This window comes from Camelus dromedarius, chromosome 10 (genome assembly GCF_036321535.1).
Source record: "Camelus dromedarius isolate mCamDro1 chromosome 10, mCamDro1.pat, whole genome shotgun sequence".
In the NCBI taxonomy this organism is placed as follows: domain Eukaryota; kingdom Metazoa; phylum Chordata; class Mammalia; order Artiodactyla; family Camelidae; genus Camelus; species Camelus dromedarius.
The window spans coordinates 16,365,296-16,380,052 of NC_087445.1; positions in this window are offsets into that span (position 1 = coordinate 16,365,296).

Genomic DNA, 14,757 nt, shown 5'->3' on the forward strand with positions numbered 1-14,757 from the left:
GCAGCTCATATTTGCAAATTAGACTCCCAATTACAGACTTTGTAATGCAAATTTAAAGTTCAATCGCAGAAAAGGATAAAAAGGAAAACCAAGGTTTTACAAAAGGAGGATTCCTTATTGCCATCTTGAATTCAGTGATTCCTGGAAAGCAAAATAAGTAACAGTATACTGATTTATCGTCACTTCCTTTTATCTAGATCTCTCTCAGTTTCTTTCTCTAGCATGTTGCACTTGGATACAGCAAATTCATTTTTTGCATGTTTCATTTCTAACAAGAAACATAAAAAGAGAGTTACTATATCTGTGTTGCTTTTATAGTTTATCTATGTTGTTTTTATAGAGTGGCAACCAAAACTGAGTAACAGAAGTCTACTAAAAATTCTTATATATTAAATATTTTGCTCCAAAGTGTAACTTTTTATGCAGAATGAGTAAAATCACAATGCCCCTCGCAGTAAGATAACAGGATCAAGCTCTGTCCTCTATTTATTGCTGTTTCATATGGAACCTAACGTTTAACAGTCAGCAGTCTGGGGAAGTGGAAACAGCGAACCCTATCCACTCCACATCCTCAATCTCCAAGGCTGCTCTCCAAAGGATCAGCAGTTGGCTAAATTCTGAAGGTAGACTTTTTTTTTTTTTTTTAACCCACTTCCCTCTCATTAACTTCTCTTTCATCTGGTGTCAAGGACCTTCTCTAGTTCCTAATGTCAGGAAGATACTTAGTAAGTTCTTCTTGCTCACCCATTTTCATGCAGGCAATTTCTATTTATTATTATCATACAAAACCCAGCTTAAATATTACCTCTTCTAGGAAAAATTCCTGAAACCACCAAGACAGACCTATCATCTCCCTGCCTCTTAAGCTTTTGTAATAGTCATGATCCTGTATTGTCATTTATCTGGCAAATATTTATTGAACGTGATGGTCACTGGGAATGTAGGTAAAAAGAATATAGTGCTTCCTGCAACTTGATGTATTTTAAACAAGCAATCTAAAAAAATTTATACAAAATAATACGAAGTTAGTGAATGATATGACACCAAAAAAGGAACGGTGGAATAAGTGGGCAGAGAATCTTCTTTTGAAATGGAGGGTTTCTCTGCAGAGATGACAATAATTCAGAATATATATTTAATTTTCACACAAGTCTTAGAAAACTGGAGAGGTCCTTATATATGGTCCTATTTCTACCACTTTTCAAAATCTTTAAAATATAGTAAATAAACATTGAGCAATGAAATTAATGATTCACATTTGATTGTGAAAGCTATAATATCTTATTATTGGTACATGAGGAAGCTCCCTTTCTCTACTTATTAGAAGAGGGAACTTGTGTGAAATGCTCTTCCAATCTGAGCCTCTATCTTCTTATTGTTCAAATAGGAACAATAATAATTATCTTGAAGAAACTATTTTGGGAATTAAAAAGTACTGCATGTTGAAAGTATTTGACAACTACTATGTACTAAAAAAATAGGATTTTTCTAAGGTGGGGTTTCTAGTAACCAGTTCCTGGCATCGCAGATACAAATTATTGTTACATGACAACAGTAGTGTGGTCTCTTGCTTTTCCCCTGACTACATTGCTCCTGGCTTCATTGTTCCTGGTTATATGGTGCTCAGAATTGGTCCTGTAAATTCCATGAGTTTTCTAACAATTGTGAGCAACTGAGAATCCTGAATAATTAAAGTTAATTTTCTCTTTAATTATTACACCATCATGTTAAATAGGTGCTTTAAAGGGTTCCTATTTTACAGATGAGACAATTGAGGCTCAGAGCTGTGAAGTAGTGCGGCCAAGGTCCACAATTACGACATGGCAGACCCTGTACATCATCATCAATCCCCTGACCTAAGAGCTTACATGAAACCTCTCCACCACACATACAGCCCATTCTTTTCCTCTGCACTCAATTTCTTACAACCATTGAATTATCATGGACAGTGGCAGCATAATAAATTGACCCCCGTTCCTAATACAATATTTGACAAATGTGAATCCAGTCTCTGTTTGAGCATTTCTAGTGACACGTTGTTTTGCTCTGGGAATGTCTGAACTGTGTATAGGTGCTTGTGTGTATAAATAATATTTATATTTATATAAATAAATATAACATATTACAGAACATAATTAATATACCATATATTTTAATTCTATTACACATAATATTAGATATTATATATTACATAATATCAATTTATCCCTTGGTATCCATGGGGGATTGGTTCCAGAAGTCCCTTCCATACCAAAATCCACAGATTGATCAATTCTTTACATAAAATGGTATAATATTTGCATATAACTTATGCTCATCCTCCTGCATATTTAAAAAATTTCTAGATTACTTGTTATACCTAATTCAATGTAATTACTATGTAAATAGTTGCAGGTATACAGCAAAATCAAGTTCTGCTTTTTGGAACTTCCTGGAATTTTTTTTCAAATTATTTTTGATCTATGGTTAGTTGAATCCATAAAAGGGGAACACATGGATACAGAGAGCTGACAGTCTATCTATAAGATGTATATACACATAGGTAATCACACACATATATTTATCTTTATCATATAATAAAGATTATCCAGTATATAATAGTTTATATTATATAATATTATGTAAAGTTATAATATGTAATAGTTTATTATTATATAATATAATAATGATTTACTTTAAATATGAAGTTGACATTTAAAAAGCACCAAAGTAATTGGTTCTCACAAAAGCACTGAAGTAAAATGATGAAAATACTGAAGCTTGGAGAGCTCAAATACCTTAAGAAATACCTTATCACTCAGCTGATAGGTTAAAACAAAAACAACATTTTCAGGTTCAATGTCAAGTATTTTTTACATTTTGACATTAAACATTTCTGTTTTTACACTGAGTCAAAGTACTTCTCTTTATAATTCCTCACCTTTGATCCTAGTCCTCAGTTTAAGGGCAATCCTAGATGTTTACTCTCTGCAGTATAGCCAGGGGCCCTAAAAATACAGATTTTGAGTGTTAAATGAATACTAGTGTGAAAGCAGCTGTTCTCCAGGCTAAATAATCTCTGCTCATTCATTTTCTATATTCAACTGAACATGGTCCTTAGAAAGTCATCATTCATTGGTCTCTGAGCTGCTTGATAGGAGTAGAAGTTGCAGGAAATGTAAGAGACAGAACTGACCTCAGAATATGAAGAGAATTTTTTTAAAAGATAACTGATATCAGTATAAGTACTTCCATGTTCTTCATTTTACAAAACTGATGAAAGTGATTTAAAAAAAATTCTGCTTACAAAAATCAAACTACTTATACATCTTATAAAAAATACTGTTTATAAAGAGTTTTCATGTATGGAATAATGGTTAATTCAAGTATTTTTAGCGATCTTAGACTAGGCTAAAGTCATGAAGGGTGGGCATTCAAAAAGCAGGAGGTAGAGAATCTTGTAATCTGTTTCAGGAAGCTCTATGTGAAAAGCTGTGTATCTGACCCCCCCAAAAAATAATAATAATAATTCTTCAGTCTTACACAGCTCTGGTCATTTGTTTCTGAGATGGCAACTAGAGGGGCTAAAAACAACAAAATCTACATAAATCTGGAAATTTCTTCCTGAATTTCCTGAGCCTAAGGAGTGCTGTGTGAAGGTACGTAAGTGTATTCTGGTCTTGCCCATGGATAAAAAACTTCCTTTTAAATTGCAGTTGCCTGTACAGCACTTTCCCTTACAATGTAGTAAATCAACCAGTCAATGAAAAAAGTGGTGGTACCCCAAACAGCATGGCCCTCATGTTCAAAGAAGTCTATTTCTCTGCTTTGTATCCTAGAGTTCCAATAGAGATTGTGACAACAGGATGATTTTGCTGACCTCACAGAAAACAAGTAACAAAAGGAAAATAATCAGACTTGTTGTGCAGGATGCCAGTAGATGCTGTGAATAAAGGCAGAACAGCAGCAGTCAGCCACGTTCTGCTACCGGCAAAGTTTAGCTAATCAATATGGGGTTTGTGTCTGGGAGTGTTTGAGTCCAGGCATGAATTGAGCAAGACACATTAGGAAATTTTCTTCCTCATTATATTTGCCCTGTTCCTGAAGCTAAGAAAGAAAATATGATCAGTAAATAATACAATTTGTGAATTTTAAATTTCATCCATTTTTGTTATTTATTGTTACTTTATTTACTGCTTTATAAAATAAAGTGACATGGAAATAACTCTGATTTTCTCCCTAGTTTTTATTACAAATTGAATAGTAATATTTCACATTCAACCCTTTGGAAGTGAAATATTTAAACGATATGTTTTACAAAGGGTCTATACACTTCCCTTCTTTTGGAAGAATGGAATTGTGATTGTCTTTAAAAGTATATGTTGAGTGCTTCCTGATATACTTTAAAAATACACTAAATGTGCACTAAATAAATAAAGCTTTCATATATAAGTGTTTTTTTCTTCATTGGCAGGAGGAAATAGGTGTTAGAGTTAGAGACTAATTGTGATTTGGATTTAGATTTTATCTGCATAAACTGATGAGGAGTATACCTCAAAAGCTTTTAGAAGAAGCATTGTATTTATATGACCCACTCTTTGGAGATGCCAGTTGAGTGGTTCCAATGTGGATACTGTTTCCCCAAATAATATTAATTTTCCCACAATACTGTTAGTGAGTATACGAAGCAATGAGAATTCTCATACATTGCTGGAGTGAGTGCAAATCAGTAAATCACTTTGGAAAACAATTGGCATTAGTAGTTACTATGAAGATTCACATAGTTCGGGTCCCAGCCATTCGACTCTTCAATGTATAATCTCAAGAAATTAGTGATTCTTGCACATGTGCAAAGGTGCTCACAGCAGTATTGTTCATAATACCCCACCCCAGAAATTACTCAAATAGTTATCACTAAAATGAATGAACTGTAATGTAGTCATGTAATGGAATACTACACATATTGAAAGGGAACAAACTAATACTAGCACATAAATAAATTTCCAAAACATAATGTTAAGCAAAAGAAATGGACACAAAACAACATACACAGTATGAAATTACATTCATATAAGGTTCAACCTCAGGTAAAACTCATTATGTGTTTTAAAATGCATATATTAATAAATAAAACAAGAAAATTATTGCCACAAAACATAGGATATGATTACACCAAAGGGGGCAATCTATTGTTTACTATTTGATTTCACCTCCTTTTACCTTAAGAGCTTTTTCTTTCTTTTCCTTTAGCTACTTTCAGCTCTACCTTCTGTTCCTATTTCCCACTATGAACCATATTCAACTGGTAAACTACTTGGTGGTCTTTACATAATGCTCAATACTAATAACTTCTCTTTCTGTATTATTACACAGAGTCCATTGCCTTACTCACCTGCCAGAAAATGAAAAAGTAATGCTGAACCCTACAATGTGAAATCACACCAAATAGCACTTTTAGATGAAATAAACAAAACACCCACTGCTTCAGCCTCCAAATAGCCTCTCTGAATATCAGTACCTTATCCCTGTCTGAGAAATAGTGAATCAATATAAAATATACCATATGTCCCATCACCTTTCTCTCTTTAAGATCATCGTGAAGGAGATAGGAAGAAGCTAGAGTAGTTTTCTTTTTAAAGTGAGCATACATGGGGATTTGATATCTTCTTGCTGTGGGTGATTAACACACTGGGGAAGAAATGTGCAAAATAGGCAATCAGTACTGTTTCCAGGGCTGCCAAGCTCTTTTTATAGAACTAAGAAGGCCTCAGAAGGTTTTTCAGTCCTAGAGTTCACTCATGACTGAGTGCTGGAAATGCTGAAGGATGGGGTACTCATTGTAAAAGTCAGTCCATATATACTAATAATCTTGTAACTCTGTTAAGGTAAATAGGTTGTAAAGAGCCACTTTTTTTTTTTTTTTACGATATATGACAACATTACTACAATGCCACAGTATAGTAGAATTTTACAGAGAAGTTCATGGAGAAAAAAAAAACACCTGACCTTTAATCAGCACATTCTACATGATGGCAACTAGCCTTAGACTATTTGTGTACTAGGAGACATCATTATCCTTTCCCTTATTTTAACAGATGAAAAACTAAAATTCAAACAGATCAAAGTACCTTTCCCAAGACAAACACCTGAGATTTTTTTCTCCCCATTTCCCAATACAGTGCTGTATCTACCATATTAAAGACTGGCATCATGCGATCGGCCTTTGTGAGACATTTTATGGAATATTATGGAATATTATGACACAATGTGTTGCTGTATAGTATTTACACTAAGGAAAATGTTCATAACATTACTTGTATCTCTTTAATGTAGACTCAACTTTGAGGGAAATTTCTACACCAATATTAGAAATGGCTGCGCTTCTTTTGAATAGTTAGTTTGGTTTTAAGTAGTGAATTCTTTGAGTTGTGTAAGTGATCATGCACCCGTCTTTACAATGACCTCAAGAATGCTCAGAGTGAATGCTCAGAGGGACAGAGCTCAAGCTCTAGAGCCTGTGGTCTATATCCTGGTCCCACACAACCACTCTTATCTTCACTTTCCTTTTATGCAGTTTTTTTTTAATCCATATACTTTAAATTGTATTCCTTCTTGCTGAATCATATATATATGTATGTATGTGAGTATGTATCTATGTATTTATTCATTTATGTCAGACATGCTTCATGTTTCATCTCTTCCTAAATTTCATAATTGGATGATGATTCTTACAGTATTTGTTTCCTAACCCCATCTCTGATTTCTTCCTTCACACCTCTTTTATAAGTGTCTAATATGTTGCATTATAGAGATATCTGCTAGGGACAACTAAAAATCCATTTTGTCTTGTTATATCTTTGTCAGAAGAATGAATGCTGCTCTGTCTCAATCTGACCTTTTGAATGTTACGCTTTGACAGACTCTTTCCTTCACCTGTCAGACATCCCTGAATATAAGAGGGGAAAAACATCTAGTAAATCAATCAAGATGTATCTATATTACAGAAAAAAAATAAAATGCAGAATTGAAATATAGTGATTCTGTTTCCTTCCCAAGGAAATCAAGGGGTTGGGGAGTAACAGAAGCTTGTTCTCTACAGTTTGAGGGACATGTGGGCTCATCACATTAATTATGTTTAAATTCTCATCTTCAGCAAAAGAAGCTCTGTTCTCTTTCGTTGTTCACTTTTGTCACGCCCCTCATCAGACGCAATGGGTCATACAGGCGACAAGTCATCTTCATTACAATGCCAAGATACACTCTGTCAACAACCGTGGCCTTATGGGATCCCAGAGACATTTAGGACCGTCATCACTCAGAATGCTGGGAAATTTTGCTATTTTTCGTATTGGTTTGCCTGAACCATGTGCCAGTGATAAGCATCTCCTACTTAGTGCAACAAAACACACTGTAAACAGGACTTAGGTGTTATCAAAATTCCCCTTTTTGTTCTTTATTTCTTAGTTCCCTACCAGTTTTAATATCCCATCTCTCCCATTATCTTCTTTATTGCAACATGCAACTAATGACAAAGGCAGAGAGCTGTACCAAGAGAGACAGGAGGAGTCATATTTAGGCCCAGCTTTGGCCTTTGAAATTTCAAATAATTTTCCATTCCCAAGTTCTCAGCACTCACTCAGAGCACTAAAAGATTTTCCTGCATAGAAACAAGTTTTACTCAGTAACATCAATGATAGCACTTGGAGTAGTCCCAGTTTTAGCCTCCATACACCAGATGAATTCCAAAATTATATAATTATTGCATAACAGCTTAAAGAAGGAGAGAATAACACAGATGAGGTCAAAGGTAGAATGCAGGATGATAGAAGCCTGTAGACGATCCCAATGCTGAAGGCAAGAAAGAATAAACAGGAATCCAAAGGTAATCCCCACTATTCACTGCTAATTGTGAATGCAAACTCCTCAGACCTATATGGAAGACACTCCTGCAGTCTTTCTCTTTCTTTCTCTCTCTCTCACACACACATGCACACAGAACTCACATACTCACACCCTTATTTTATAGATGAGGGAAGATGGCAAGAACTAAGGTTTTAATTAACTTGCTCAAGGTCATGTGATTTATAAATTGTAGACCTGGGTTTCAAAATCACTTGAAAGTAAGCTGTTTTGCTAAATTTAACTGTGACTACCTTTTGGTCAAACCAGTGAAAATTTTCAAATCATCTTGATCTATGTGCTTCACTGAATGCTTGGATCACCAGTGAAGCCATCTTCTCCCTAGAGTTAAGTGAACCTAACTTTTCTTATTTATTTACTTTACCCTTTTTTTATGCTTTTCAGCACATTTCTTCTTTTACCAGTGAACCATGTTCTTCTTGGACTTCTGAAGTGTTTTCCCCCAGGCCCTCTCTTGTAGTTTTTCTTCTTAATTTCCTGGCCATTCTCACCACATCATCACACCCCCCATCGTACCTCTGATATTTTAGTAAAGTTTAAATCTTCGTAATTTCGCCTGTTCACTTCCACCCAAGCTCCAGACTCAAATTCATCTCTGCAAGTTCACCTGGATGTCTCAGAGGCATTTGCTATACTTTAATATCATTGTCATTGAAACATCAGTGTTACATATTGTAGTATCTGCCACTCCCACTGGATGAATAATTTTGTAAGATTCAGTTCTTACAAATCCAGTGTCTGTGCATAGTTGGTGACCCATATATGTTTGTTGAATGTATTAATTAGGTAATGTATTACTAACCAACATGACTCTGCCCAATATTGAAATGTATTTCCTCTTTTCTCCTTAATGCTAGGCCTGAAACTCCTACTATCTGCTCCAGAGAAGGAGGAGTCAATAAACTGATATTTACAACATTCGCCATTCATATATAGTAATTATACATAAAAAATGTAGCTACAGCTGCTATATGTATAAATCATACTGTATATCATATATGTATATATGTTCCATAATATACATAATTGCTGTATGTTCAACATGATATACTATTTATAATGTAATAAATGAATATATAAATAAATGCATATGTATCTATAAATATCTATAGATAGTTATGTATAGATTATATCCATAGATATTTAGAGATAAATATCTCTAAATTTATATCTCTATTTCTCTAAAAGTCTATATCATATAGATATTTAGAGATAGATATATCATGTATAGTACAGAATGGAAGATATATACTCAAATATAAAGGCTCAGAGAGGTGCAATATCTACCTAGAATCCTTTAACTAGTTATAAACAAAGTTAAGCACAAGGTCCCAAATTTCTATTTCCAAACTGAATGCTCTGATCTACCATAATATGCTGATCAGCTATTTGAGTAGGAGCTATACTTTGAACATCACTTGTCATTTTCTTGAAAATTACTGGAGTGTCATACAAAGAGCAGGAACTCAATACATTTGTGATGAATAAATTATAAAACAAACCTTCATCCTGATACTTAAACATACCTAAATGGATGGGTTGTCTCATACTTGGAAGCTTTTAAGTAAAATTATGTCTTGAGTCAGCTAATAGCAACCCTGTATGCTAAGCCACTGAAGCCAAGAAGAGCAGGAAGCATTTCCTAAAATAAAAAAAAATGAAACTGATCTTCCAATGGAGTAAGAGACTTACTTCATCTTTGAAAATCTCACTGATTGAAAAAATATTGTGCTCTGTGGCCATCTATTCTCCCTGAGTTTTAATATAGTCATCTGATCTGCATAATAGGTACACAGAAGTGTTATCTGGAAGAATCAAGCAAGAAAGTCACTATATTAGTACAATGTTTTGGTAATATATGTATTCATGTAGGTACTATTATTGTAATTTCTATACTTCTTTAACAATGTATTGATTTAGTTTTCACATTCTCTTACCAGACAACAGAATGCTTCACCCTGAGGATACAGATTCTTTAGGCCACTGTTGTTTATTTTTTTTTCTGTATATACAAAATATTCACTTCCTCCCAATTACTGCCATCATTCCAATATTGTAGGCATGTTTAAATGGCTCTGTTAATGTTTAAGTAATATATACATTATCATTAGAGTCATTTTTCCATACCCTTCACCATGTTCTTTTTGTTTTAATAATGCTAACCTATCTGTCTTTTTCCTATATCCAGTCCAGACCAACATTTATTGAATGTGCTAGATTCAAATATGGATTCAATAATAAAATTGAAATTCAGAACATTTTTTCTTTAGTTGCACTGTCCTGGGAATGAAAACACCTAAATTTTAATTCTAGTTCTGTCCCTTGCCAACTCAATGACTGATGGAAAAATATTTAATCCCTTTGTATTTCTAGTTCTTTATCTGTTAAAATTAGTGCAGTGGATTTGGCTATTTTTGCAATCTAATTATTTTTCTAATTTTACAAAAAATATAATACACAACGTAACTTTTAAGAAAACTGTGATTTCGGAGGAGAAAAGCAAGATGGCGGAGTAGAAGGACGCTTATAGCTTACCCTCTCCCACAAATACACCAAAAGTCACATGTACAGACCTACTCAGCCAACAAGAGCACTTGCAGAACTCCGACAGAATATCGCCCTCTTTGAAACACAAAGACGCCAAAAATCTGGTAGGAGAAAAGGAAAAAAGAAAGAAGAAAAAGCAAAACAGCGTGGGACAGGTCCCGCAGGGAGGGAGCAGCAAAGGATGACTGGCGCTCATTTGCTGGGTCTCCCCTCTCCAACGGAGAGGCCAGCGTGACAGAGGGGGAGCCTCCAAGGCTCATATCTGCCCCGAGCACCCCTTGACAGACAGAACTGAGTTAAACAGGCAGAAAAAGTCCCTGCGACACCCAGCCCAAGACGCGAGCCACCAGCTGGGGCTGGGACAGGCTGCCCAAGATGGGCGGAGAACTGAGGTGGCTGCACTGAGGTAGCCCCAGAGGACTGCAGGGTGTTGCGCACCGTGGCTGGGAGGGTATACAGAGCAGAACAACCTCGGTCTCCCATAAATTGCAAAGAAAGCAAAGCAACACGGCTGGTGTGCCCTTGGGGGAGGGGTGCTGTAGCGTTTGTCTCCTCAGACCTGCACCACCATTACTAGCGCTTCTCGCGAGAAGAGAGGTGGGGCTCAGCCACAGCCGCTGTATTCTCCTGTGCCCAGTGCCTGGGCAGGGGTGGGGCTGAGACCTGAATCCGTACATGGGGGCTCTGCAACCTCCTAGGCAAGACTGAGACTTGTTTACAGCCCGAGGCAGATAGGATCTTTCTGCCCTGGTGCCTCAGAGAACTTGCGCTGCCAACACAAACAAGGGGCTGAGATCTGGCACAGAGCAGGGGCGGGGCCGTTCTGCAGTCTTCCCTGAGCCTGCCCTTGGAGCGCAGACCCAAGGCAGAGCGGGCAGATGTACAGAGCAGTGGAGCGACCGGTGCTGGGAAAGGGTGGGCGGCCACCTGTCTTCCTGGCAGGAATACAGCATCTGACCACGGTGCTGGGAGGGGGCATGATCTGCCCGCCTGCCTTGCCCGAGCGCAGCATCTGACTGCGGCATTGGGAGGGGGAGTGACCTGCCTATCTGCCGGGTAAGAGCTCAGCTCCTGACCCAGTGTTAGGAGGGGGTGCGATCTGCTAGCCGACAGCCACTGGGAGCAGCACAGACGAGTGCACCAATGGAGGACCTCTGGAAATAGCAAGCTGAGTTCGTGAAACAGGGCGAAGACACAAAGACCTCTTGTTAAAATCATTAAGAGCACACCATCTCCAGGAGAACTAGATAACTGATAATCCTTAAGCCACAGTGCCAGAGGGAAATGAGCAATATGAAGAAACAGAGGAACCACTCCCAATTAAAAGATCAAGATAAATCCCCTGAAAGCACGATCAAGAAAATAGGCACTGATGGCCTACTAGATCAAGATTTCAAAAAAGGAGTGATCAAAGTACTGAAGGAACTAAAAGAAATAGTGTTTAGAGATATAAAATATGTCAAAAATTAAATAGAAGCTATAAAGAAGAACCAAGTAGAATTAGTAAACTCATCTGCCGAGATGAGAGCTGACCTAAAGGCTGTACAAAGCAGACTAGATAATGCAGAGGAACGAATAAGTGACCTAGAAGACAGGACAACAGAAAGCACCCAATCAGAACAGCTGAGAGAAAAACAAATAAAAAACAATGAAAACAATATAAGGGACCTATGGGATAATTTAAAGCGGGCCAATCTATGCATGATAGGGGTTCCAGAAGGGGAAGAAAGAACAAAGGGGATTGAAAAGGTCTTTGAAGAAGTCATGACTGAAAACTTCCCAAACCTAAAGAAAGAATCAGATATCCAAGTACAGGAGGCTCAGAGGGGTCCCAAACAGGAAGAACCCAAACAGACCCACACCAAGACATATCATAATCAATAAGGCCAGAATCAAGGATAAAGAAATGATCCTAAAGGCATCAAGAGAAAAACAAAGTGAGTTACAAGGGAACCCCCATAAGGCTCTCAGCTGATTTCTCTACACAAACACTGTAAGCCAGAAGGGAGTGGCAAGATATATTCAAAGTCCTGAATGAAAAAAAGATGCAGCCTAGGATACTCTATCCAGCAAGGCTATATTTTAGAATAGAAGGAGAGATAAAGAACTTCACAGACAAGCAAAAACTAAGAGTTTAGCAACACTAAACCCATGCTAAAAGAAATATTGACAGGTCTACTCTAAATAGAAAAGAACCAAGATGCTACAAAAACGACAAACTCACAACTGGAAAGGAGATAACTGCCATGAATTACAAAAAGAATAAACACAAAATTGTAAAAGAAGACATCTAAATCATTAACAGTGGGAGAGGGAAGCAAGGAAAGCCACTGTGGAAAACAGTATGGAGTTTCCTCAAAAGACTAGGAATAGACTTACCATATGACCCAGGAATCTCGCTCCTGGGCATGTATCCAGAAGGAACCCTACTTCAAAATGATACCTGCACCTCAATGTTCATAGCAGCGCTATTTACAATAGCCAAGACATGGAAACAGCCTATATGTCCATCAACAGAAGACTGACTAAAGAAGCTGTGGTATATTTATACGATGGAATACTATTCAGCCACAAAACCCGACAACATAACACCATTTGCAGCAATATGGATGTTCCTGGAGAATGTCATTCTAAGTGAAGTAGGCCAGAAAGAGAAAAAAAATACCATATGAGACCACTCATGTGAGGAATCTAAAAAAAAACAAACAAACAAAAAACAAACATAAATACAAAACAGAAACAGACTCACAGACATAGAATACAAACTTGTGGTTGCCAAGGGGGCGGGGGGTGGGAAGGGACAGACTGGAATTTTAAAATGCACAATAGATAAACAAGATTATACTGTATAGCACAGGGAAATATATACAAGATCTTGTGGTAGCTCATAGCGAAAAAAAATGTGACAATGAATATATATATGTTCATGTATAACTGAGAAATTGTGCTCTACACTAGAATTTGACACATTATTTACTCAATAAAAAAGTTAAAAAAAAAAAAAGAAAAAGAAAACTGTGATTTCGAATGAAATATTCTTCATTAAGTAATCATTATTTTTTGACAAAGTTAAAGGTAAATGTGACGAGATGGCAGTGGCACACTCACTGAGACTGCTAATGTGGTAGCAAATTGCCGCAACTTTTGCAGAAAGCAGTTTGTAAATATAAATCCAGAAGCCTAAAAATATTCAGAGCCTTGATCTGCTCATTAGTAAACTCAGAAGCTATTTTAAAACTGTAACTTGTATGATAGAGAAATATTTATGCACATAATATATTCCTAGTGAATTTATGTTAACAAAAATAAACAATATACTGTAAGCAATAAAACAAATTCATACAGTGAAATATTATGTGGTCCTTAAAATCAAATGTTATTTCCACAATAAAATCCTTAATAAAATTCATCTTAGCTAATAAATTAATGAGCGTAAGATTATATACTATATAAACAATAAAAACTGCATAGAAAAATAATGGAACGAAATTGCCAAAATACTAACAATAGCTTTCTTTAGATGATAGGATTGTAAATATACTTTTCTAAACTGAGCATATTTTTCTTAGATATTCAGAAAAAAAAATTAATACAAATGGACATAGAATATCAACTGCTAACTATCAAGTTTGTCAGAATTCAGTTTTAATGTAAGAAAGAATATTCAAAAATGTCTAGACTTTCATGTGTGAAGATGATTTATAGATAGCAGTTTCCCTGCTTTTTGAAGTCTTCATGCATGATTGTTTAATCACATTGTCAGGATATTTTGTTGAGTATTAAAATTGCAAATGGCAGTTGGCCTAGAACAATTTTAGGGGATATTTTAATTCTTAAAATCCATGAGCCTAGATAACTGCAAAAGCTCTTTTCACTCTAAAATTCCCTGATTCTGTTTGAAGTTAATTTATTGGGCTAAGTTCACTAACAACTATTTAAAAAAAAAAAGAAACCTAGTTTCTCTCCTCTACAATTCTAATAATATAAAATTAAAGCATATATAATTTTTATATAACAATAATAGTGGTTCATATTTACTGTTCTCTGTGAGACACTCTATTCACCATACTAAGCATTTTACATGTATTATCCTGGCAACAACCTTATCAGATAGGTTATATCACTTCACTTGATAGATGAGAAACTGATGCTTATGGTGGCTATGTGACTTGCCTCAGCTCACATGAGTACATGGAATTGCTCAAAGTTTCATATACAGTGATCAAGTTGAATATATTCCAGGGACAGAAATATGACTCAATATTTGCAAATCAATCAATGTGATTCACCACATTTACAAAAGACAGAATA